The sequence below is a fragment of the Pteropus vampyrus genome, unplaced genomic scaffold (genome assembly GCF_000151845.1).
Source record: "Pteropus vampyrus isolate Shadow unplaced genomic scaffold, Pvam_2.0 Scaffold31, whole genome shotgun sequence".
NCBI classification, from domain to species: Eukaryota; Metazoa; Chordata; class Mammalia; order Chiroptera; family Pteropodidae; genus Pteropus; species Pteropus vampyrus.
In genome coordinates this window covers 6666448-6676463 of record NW_011888812.1, presented here as the reverse complement: position 1 = coordinate 6676463, position 10016 = coordinate 6666448, and positions in this window count along the sequence as shown.

Sequence of the window (10016 nt, the reverse complement as noted above, 5' to 3'; positions counted from 1 at the left end):
TGAAGCCTGGTCTGGGTTACAAGATTTATGAAATACAGAATTCACTAGTGGCCTCTGTCTCCTCTTTCCTTTTCAGTGATAGGTTAAGAGCTCAGGTTAGAGAAAATAGAAAGAGAAGGGATCAGTAGGCAAGTTAGGCAGTGATTTATCATTCTTCTGGCCTGAAGCCAGGTGGTTATTGGTACACAGCTCAGTGTTTGCAGAGAGAAGAGAAGCCACATGGGAGTGTTACAGGACAGCCAGCCGATGTGGACGATACTATACAAATCGGGATGCCTGCAAGAGGCATTTGGAGGGAGGACGGTGACTTTGTTTTTCTTGCTCACTCTCTCTTACTGCTCCTTTTACAATTCAGGTAAATGGATAAAAGTAGAACCACCCCCAATCTTAAGACAGAAAAAGAATTTTTTGTAGGGGTTCAATGTCAGATATATGGAAGAAATCTTTTAAATGTTGCTTTTATTCTGATAAGCTGTCTAAACTTAGTACACAAGCTGCAAATAACCCGATGAAATGAGGTGTAGCACTTATTTACATTCCCGGCATACACACAGTACCTTCTCTTATTTGCTGATTACCTGTTTTTTGCCCATATCTTGTCCCATCCCAGTTCTAAATATTTGGTACTGTATAGGTAGAGATAATGATAGAGATGTACACACATATATATCTATGTGTGCGTATGCGAGTGCGTGTGGGTGTTTATGTGTGTTGGCCTGTGGTTTCCTGGTGTTCAGAGGCTGCCATCCTCGTAGGAGCATGACTTTATCTTTCCCTCCCACTTTTGGCTTCCTATGCAGCCTTGGAGTAGATCCCCCACTTCGACTTTGGTTCTGCGGATGCCCGTTTTGGATCAAAGCTAATTCAATGGCCTGGCACAATTCTGACTCTATTTAAGCAAGAGAAATAAGACACATTCGACTTCTGAAACTATGATGACTTGTTTCTTTACGGATGGTTTTATATTTTTTAAATCTTATTTGGAAAAACAATTCAGAATACATAACCATCACTTTTATGAGAGAAAAAAAAATGTAGCTGTGATATACTTTCTTGGGATATCGTTGTAGTATAATTCTAACAAATTGGCCTTCTGGTGAATTTGTTTAGGACTTCATAGATCTCAGACTTAGGAAGATGCTTGCTATTTCTTCAGTGAGTGAATTACAGAGGAATAACAAAAGAACAACAAACAACAGCTACTTGTTCGACCTGCACCTACTAACAGGCCAGGCTTACTGTGTGTGTGTGTTTGTATGTACATACACAAACAGTGTACATATATGTACACACATATGTACACATGCATATATGCGTACATATATATTTATCTGTATATATTTGCATATATGTGTATATATGATGTATCTTCAGAAGTCACACAATATTACAATATTATTTCCTTAATATCCTATTGATTACATAGATTAGCTGTAATCAATATGGGAAGGGACTATGGGGGGAAGGTTTACAAGAAGGCTAAGGTCATTTGCAGCCACCTCGGAGACGGACACCACAGTTGGTTATCCCTATAGGAAACTGTGCCTAAGTTCCGCTGGGGAATTCTGAGATGTAATATGCCTCAGAATTGTCCCCTAGGATTACTGGGATTCTAGGGTATTTATCTACAGTCCTCATTCTTTATTGGGTAGCTGCCCCTGAGGCTTTGACTTGCTCATACTTCTGAGTTGCACTCATGTTTAACAGAAGGACATCACAAGCAGAGGCAGAGAGCTCCCAGCACACTGAAAACTGTCTGCCACAGCTTTAGGCAGATGCAGCAGTGGATAGAGAGTATTGAAGATGGGGCAGAAATAACCTGTGAGAGAATAAATGTGAAATAACTAGAAATCAAGAAATAGTCCTGTATTATTTTTATTGTTATTATTTTATCATTATTATTACAATTCGTTCTTATATGTGGCAGTTATAGTTTGTAAAGTCACCATGAACACTGAATTAACAAATACTGAACCATCGTTCTTGGGGGAATACAGATTTAGTCTTGTGAGCTTTACTTCAACCAATGAATCCATAACCTTGTTTTATGTGTGTCTCTGTCGAAGATACCTTATTTAACATTTGTATTGATTTAGTAACATCGGACTCATAGCCAAAAGTGCCATAACTCATGCCTGAGTGAAGTTATCTAACACACGTATTTTCTGCAAAGATCTATCATGGCCTTCTTGCATTTGGGAATACTAGACAGCATTTCAATTCTACATTCAAAGGCCATTTTAAACAGCAAAATCACCAACGAAGAACACAAAAATGTGAAAAACGTGGAGCTCAGTAGACCCCAGAAAGGATACTTTTTTAGTTTGAAAAATGAAAGAAGAGGGCAGATCTTCACCTTGTGGGACCTCAGATGGGAATGTGTACATAGGGCTGCCCTGTGCCTTTTCCTGAATAACTATGAAAATATCATAAGTATTGCTTTGGGGTTTACTAATACGTTTTACTAAGCAGGTACATTTTTAAATATGGAGTTTGCCAATGATTAACATCAAGTATTGTTAGATATTTTATGATGTTTGGTCATATTTAGAAGGCTGCGATTATAAAGATTAATAATAACTAATTTATTAGTTGCTTACTCTAAGTTAGTCACTGTTCTGATTGCTTTAGTTGTGTTCTATTCTTGAAACAACATTGTGAAGTAGGAACTATTTTTATCTTTATTTTCAGATGAGGGTAGTTAAGAAATTTGAACTAATTTACACAGTCACTGGAAAGCTGAATTTTAAATACACGCAGTAAAGCATCACTTTGGAGTGGCAGGGGCTGTAATGTGCCACCCTGTGTTGCCAGCTGATAACCTACAGCTGCGTCGTACCTTTCCAAGAGATATTGTCCACCAAAGGGAGCTACCTTGCCTAAGGTTATACAGAGGCTGTTTGCATCCAATGACTGGTCAAAGTTGGGGTTCAAAGGCTCAGTCCCCTTGCCTCAGTAGAGGAAGTTGATGAAATTTCCAGAGCTCCCTGTCAGATCTGCTGAGGCCTCTGCTGCAACCACACCAGAATACAATTTCTCTTTTAGCCCAGTTCTGTTACCCTCACTTCTTTGCAAGCATTGTTCCTGAGAATGCTCCCTAAGAAACGATCTTCACACACAGATGTCCATTTCAGTGTCTGTTTCCTGGAAAACCAATCTATGACAGTTCAAATGGCTAACACTTATTCTTTTCCCTTTACTGCACAAATGGGTAGACTGTCTGTTAATTTTATGACAATAAAGTTTAAAACAATCCTGGAAATTAGCATGTCCATTTCTGTCCAGACACATTTAAGTGGTTTTGCACATTTGTAGAACTCAGATGCTCTAGGATACTTTCTATGCTTCAGCCACGATTATGATCCTATGTTCCAGGTCTCCCAAGCCTGGCATATTATCAACGCCTGAGTCAGGCATTAGAGCTTTAAGCAATGCAGTACAACCTTGTTTAGCTATTCAGCCTGTGAGTGATCAGTGCAATGTTGTCTCTTTATACTTTCTTTACCTAGCCAAGAGGCAGTCAGTTTCTGTAGTTTCCCCTGTTTCTGAATATTCAGTAACTTCATGTCTTTTGTTCAAGCAACCTTATACTTTCTCTCGGGAGAGAATTCTTTAGTGGACTTCTCCACCATGGTTTCAGCAGTAAAAACCAAGCTCAAAATCCCAAGCAAAAGCCCTTTGAATAAAAAAATCTCTCTCTGCTCTGACACTGAATAGGAACTAACCCAACACTGAGAGAATTTAGTCAAGACCTGGGAAATGACCTATACGATGTACACGTTGTCCCAGAAAAGTCCAGGACTACCATTTCGCTTGCGTAACTTCGGGCAGGATGATGTCCCAGAAATGATTTTACTCTCCTCTTGGAGGGCTGATTGTGGATGTTTTCTGTTCATTTCCTCAGCTCATGACCCCAGGGAGTTAGACCTACCTACTAGCATCTGATAAAAGCTTTTTTTTTTTTTTTTTACCATCACTGGAGAACGAAGGTTGTTCTTGCCTGGAGGTAAATGGAAACTTCAACTGTGTGGGTTTCTACCCAGCTCTCTGCCTGCTTGTCTTGTTGGCCAGTAAAAAGCAGGTGCTCTCTAGCAAATCTTACCATTTTCACACACCCTACTGTACCTTTGTTAGTTTAAGCAAGTGCTATTTTATTGTTCTAAGTTATATGCCACTCTAAAAGTATTTCTTTTTAGTGACCCAGCCCTAGCAGTAGCTACTGTTTTAAGGAAGCTCTCTATTCAGTATAGGCAGCTGTTTTTAGAGATAAACTCTTTTTTAGCTATATAAACAATTTCTATCTTCCATCTATATTTTATTTTACTGCCTCTCTTAACCTTTTGTGCTTCATCATTCTGGGATAATATCCAGACTCACCAAAGAGAGAACAAATCAGGATAAGTAATATTTTCATACCACCCACATGCATGCCAAACATTGTAAGAAAGAATTGCAATCCAATGGGAAAATTCTTAGTGTAGTGATGTTTATTTTTTATAAGAGCATGATACTTGGATAAAGTATATCTTCTTAGGATGTCAAGTAATAGGAGAACTAAGTGGGCAAAGAACAAGGAGCCATTTAAGGGTTTAATGTTTTATTTATTTGGTGTGTGTGTGTGAGTGTGTGTGTGTGTGTGTGTGCGCGCGCACTTACCATTCTGGATTTTATATTGTATACTGCAGTACTTGGGTAAGCCTATTTTCAGATGAATTCTGAATTGCCCATCATAATTGTTATTAAAACATCATAAAAATGCTGAATTAAGAGTCTTGGAATCTTATAAGTGGAAGGGATTTTATAAATTCACCTTCACATTTTAAAAAGGTACAAAACTACCTTTCAGAGATTTTAAACAATGTACAGAATGTAACACTTTGAATAAACCAAGACTAAAAGTTTGTTTTTCATTCTCCATCAAAGATTTATTCTGCCGTATCATCTTTTTGTGTAAAAAGACAGAATCCCAACCCTTCCATTGTATGACCTCTCTGAAACTCACACTGAACTGAGATAATTCTAGTAGAAAGTATCCTAGCATAACCATGAACACTCAACCTGGAGTTCCTGAAATACGGTACTGGCTTCACTCAGGGTTTTCTTAGGAGGTTTAACTGATGGTATAAATTATTTTTACTTAATTATATCTATACTTATCTTCTTGTGGTATATAATATATTAACCCCAAGCATGGGAGGATCTGTATTAAAATGGTAACACAGGATACTTTCTCTTATTTATTTTTAAGGAGAATAATCTTGAACTATCTGTTATATATCATTAAACAAAAAATACACTGAGAGAAATATTATAGGGGTTGAATAATAATGTATATCACTCCATCTATTATTCTTCTGTAGTTCATCCCTGAATAAAGTAACTGCATACCTGGACACACTGTTTTGTTTCTTTATCTTGCCATTCTGAAATTAATTAATCTATTTTATTCAATGATATTTACCGAGCATCCTCTGTATCCCTGTACTGTGCTAGGTGTTAGAAATATGTATCAGAGAGTTAAGCATAGTCTTTACACTTGTGGCGTTTTTAGAAAGAGGGTGAAATAGACTCCAGTGAAATAGCGGCACAAATAATTTAAATCATATACATAAGTATAAAATCATAAATCTTATAAAGGAAATTAACAATGTGCAATGTTCATATGAAAAAGAGTGTTTGACCTAGACCGACATGTCAGGAAAGCTCTCCTGGGAAAACAGCATTTTATTTGAGAACTAAAGTGATAAGAAAGAATTGGTGCAAAATGTTTATAAGGAGTAGTGTTCAAAAATGGAGTGGCATGTGTAAAGTCGTGTGGAGGGAGGGAGCATGCTTTGTTTGAAGATTAAAATCAAGATCAACGCAGTCAGAGCTTTGAAAGCTGAGGGGATCATGGTACATGATGTGATGAAGCAGTATTTAGGGCCTAGACCATGCTGAACTATATTAATTATCTTAATTGTACTCCAAAAGCAAAGAGCAAAAGTAATTCATGGAAGGATTTCATGCAGACGTATGCTACATCACCAGATTTGTAGAGAAGAGAGTTGATTAAGTGGGGTTAAGTGGGAATTTAAAAACACGAGAGAAGAAGGAGAATCTTTTGATAGTCCAGAAAGATGTGAGCTTATGTGGACCAGGATGATGGTGGTAGCAGATATAGAAGTAGATGTGTTCAAGGTGTATTTAGATATAGCATTTGGGATTTGTTCATGGTGGTGGAAAAAGAGAAGGCGTTGTCACAGATGTTTCCCAGTCACTTGACAACCAGGAAAGTATTAACGGTAGTGTTATTCACTGGGAGAGGGAGAAATAGACAATGATTTCAGAATGTAGGATAGCCATTGATTCCAGGTTTGGATGTGTTCAGTTCAACCTGTCAAGAGGGTAAGCTGGAGATATGCATACTGAAACTCAAAAGAGAAATAGCAATCTCCATCAATGCTGAGATAGAGATTGAAGCTCTGGGTATAAATGAGAATGTTTTAATTTATTTACTATATTTTCAGATAAGACAGACTTAAGAGAAATTAGCTGCTATTGAGAAAAGTATGCAGTATTAAGGGTGAGACTAATTATATGGGGAGAAGAAGAGATTAAGTTCCTATGAGGTCAGCAGATAATGGAAACGGAAACATCAGTGAACTGTATACTGGAGACACACTATACCTATTTTGTTACAATGTGAGAGAGGTAAAGGGGCTGGAGTTAAAAAGAAAGTAGTCTTCGTGAGCCTGATAGTGAGATAATAAAGGATTCCTATCTTACGGCTTACATTTGTCTTTGCATTAGGCAGTGAGAGTGAGGTGAGGAGCTGAATTGTCAGAGTTTTGTGGGGAGCACAGAAGTGTAAAATAATCATGGAAAATGAACAAGACTTTGTTAACTAGAAAAAAAAGTCTGATTTCAAGCAAGTGTTAGAGCCTCTTTCAACTTAAAAGATCAGGAATAAATTGTAGCATCAGCTTGCTTTTTTGTGTGGTTTTCTCAAGCAGAATTCAGTTGCTTGGATGAAAGCAGAAGGAAAGGGAATATTTGGCTTTATTCAATTAAGATAATAAATTCAGAATATTTGGTATTTCTAAAAATGGGCTTGATGAAAAATACGGAGGAAAATAAGTGATTGGCAAGAGTGTTTTTGAAATTTTGTACCAAAGAACCTAAACTGGATAACGAGAGAACTAGTGAAAGGGGGAGGTTATTGGTGTGGAAAAAAAGGAAAGGAGTCTATTAGTCTATGTAATAGAAAGAGGTCAATTGACTAAGCAAGCTGGATTCATAGGGGACTGTGAACATAGAGACTGGATTTAAAGGGTTATGGGTGGATTGTAAATGATGAATTAGGAAGGAGTTTTTGCAGTGAAAAAAATAAAGATGGTGCTATTATTCGGACCATAGTGTTGGGGGGAGATAGAAAGAAGTGGAATTATTGGTTCTGAAAATGAAGCTGTCTCAGGTGATACTACATTCTAGTTCTAGTAAGTGCCTTTGAGAGTGGATGGCTGAGTCATCATGTTAGAGAAGATCATTATTGTTCAGGAGCTCAAAAAAGTTGAGGCCAGTAGTCCGGATGGGTTAATGTGAATGATGATAGAGATAGAGAGTTTTCAAAATGTGAAGGTCCTCGATGCAGAAGTTTAAAATAATTGTGGAAAATGAATAAGACTTTATTGACTAGACAATGACAGGATCAATGATAGTGGTAGTCTGAGGAGAACTGGACAGTTCAGTCCGAAGATGTTAGAGCCAAATGGCTGTGGCTCTCAAGGAGCAGACTTCTTATAAAAGAATGGGGAAGAGTTTCAGAGACTGACTACCAACCCCATTTGTTCTTCTTGGTCACACAGAGAGACAACAGTTCTCATCCTTCCTGGCAGTTAGAAGGGGGCCACGTGACTGAGTTCTGGCCACTAATAGGCAAAAAGAAGGGATACTGTCAGTCTTGTACAAGGTCATTAAATAGCTAATATATCTTCCATTTAATTTCTTCCCTCCGACTGGATGTTGTCAGAGTTAGCCTAAAACGGCAAGATGTAAGGACCAAAAGATGGAAACAGACTAATTTTTAAGTCACTTCTCAGATGAGAAATGTTTTAAGTGCATTTATTAGACAAGGCGGTGATGTGATTAAGAATAAAAAGCCTTCCAAAGGGAGGGGCCTGAGGCCTATGGAAACCAATGGACAAAAAGTGTCTCCCAGAATATAAACCCTGGAGTGAAAATTTCACCGTGTCTGCCTAGCAATATCGCAGAATATTTGGACTAGTGAGAGTAGTGAGTTTTTTATTCTTCATCTTGCCAAATGGGAATATTTACTGCTGATGTCTTGTCCCTGTTTCGCTACTATATGTGGCATGTGCATTTGTGTGGGCAGGAAAAAGATAACATCACTTTAATCCAAAGTTTATAGGATCAGGATAAACCATATCCAAAGACGACGGGGATGCCTGGGCCTCATCCTTTAAGTCCAGAAATTTAGCCAGAGGCAGTGACTGAACAAACTCTTTGAGTTGTCCTGTTTTCCTGAGATAGTGAGAATTTCATATATGTGGGAAGAAAATTGAGACAGATGCTAATTTTATGTTCTTTTCCTAGGACTGGGGAACACTAGATTTCCCACCCTTTTGGGCAATTAGGTAAGAGTCACGTGATTAGCGATAGTCAAGTAAATGTGGGCAGAAACGAGGTAGACTATTTCCAGGCCTGAATTCTCAGACAAATTGAAAACCCCTTGGTTCATTATCTGCATTCTCAGTTTTGTGGATAAAAAAAGGATTCTGAGATGACAGAGGCCTGTGATAGGAAAAAAAAGAAAAAAATCTGTGAGTCACCACTTAGAGAAAAGCTGTTGGGAAGTCTTAACATTCACAAGTGAATATGGCATAAATTAGAACTAAACTTCTGTTAAGTCACTGAGGGTTTGGGTCCTTACTTCTTTAGCAGCTGGTAGGTTTCGTCATGAGTAGAAATAAATTGATGTAAAAAAATTTTCCACAAATATATGGCAATGGCTTCATAGTAGGAGAGTGAGGAGGGAGGACATGATATTGGGAAGCTTGGTGGAAGGCAACTCACGTTGTGTTGGGGTAAAACATTTGAAAAATTGTCACTTCTGGTAACTCTTTGAGGCAGATGGTTTGCCTAGCTAACCTGGTAAATCTAATAAAAGAGATTTGAAAAAAAATTATGCAATTAATGTGAGTTGGCTGTTACTGCATTTGGCAAAGTGTTATAAAGGAAAGGATGGCATAAAGAAAAATTGACTGGTTTCCTAGCAGAACTGAAAGGGAGTAGGTAGAGTCCAAAAATGTTGGGACTTGTAGGGTCAGACAAGCCTCTTTCTAGACTCTGAATAGTAAGAAATGGGATTAATTTTTTTTTTTTGTATCAAAAGCCAGTTTAATTTTCACTTTACCAAAACAGGATGAAGATGAAATAGAATGCATGGTCTGTATTCATATTTATTTCAAGAAAGCATCAAGGTAGTAGTCATTAAACATAGAGAAAATCACAGCTGAAAAATGATATCTAGAAAGAACTTTGGATGTGGTTACTGCACCATAAATTGAATAGAAGGCAAAGCTGAAACTTAATAAGTTTTGACAAAAAAATGTATTGCTAGGGAAACCTCAAGACCAGACTAAAAATCTCTAGTAATGTTCTAGCTATTAAAACAACTTCCAGTCCCTTATTTTCCCACGGTCAAGAGGCAGTCTTCAAGGTTGCAATGCCTCGAGGAGGGTACACTAACCAATCCTTTTTTAAGCTGTGGCCATGTAGAAAAATAGGAAAGAGAACACTTTCTAAGAGAAGAGCTTGATGTCATGGAGATAGGTGACCAAAATAGGTCCTTCAAAGAATAGAACCTGTTCATGGAATCTTAACTACCACCCAGACAAAGATGATTCCTGGTGCCTGGTCCTCCGAATTTCAAAACTGTTACAGACTTATGACTGCCGTGTGTCTCCTATTCTCTCTCTACCATTTTCTTTCTGAATGGACCTGTCTGATGTGGA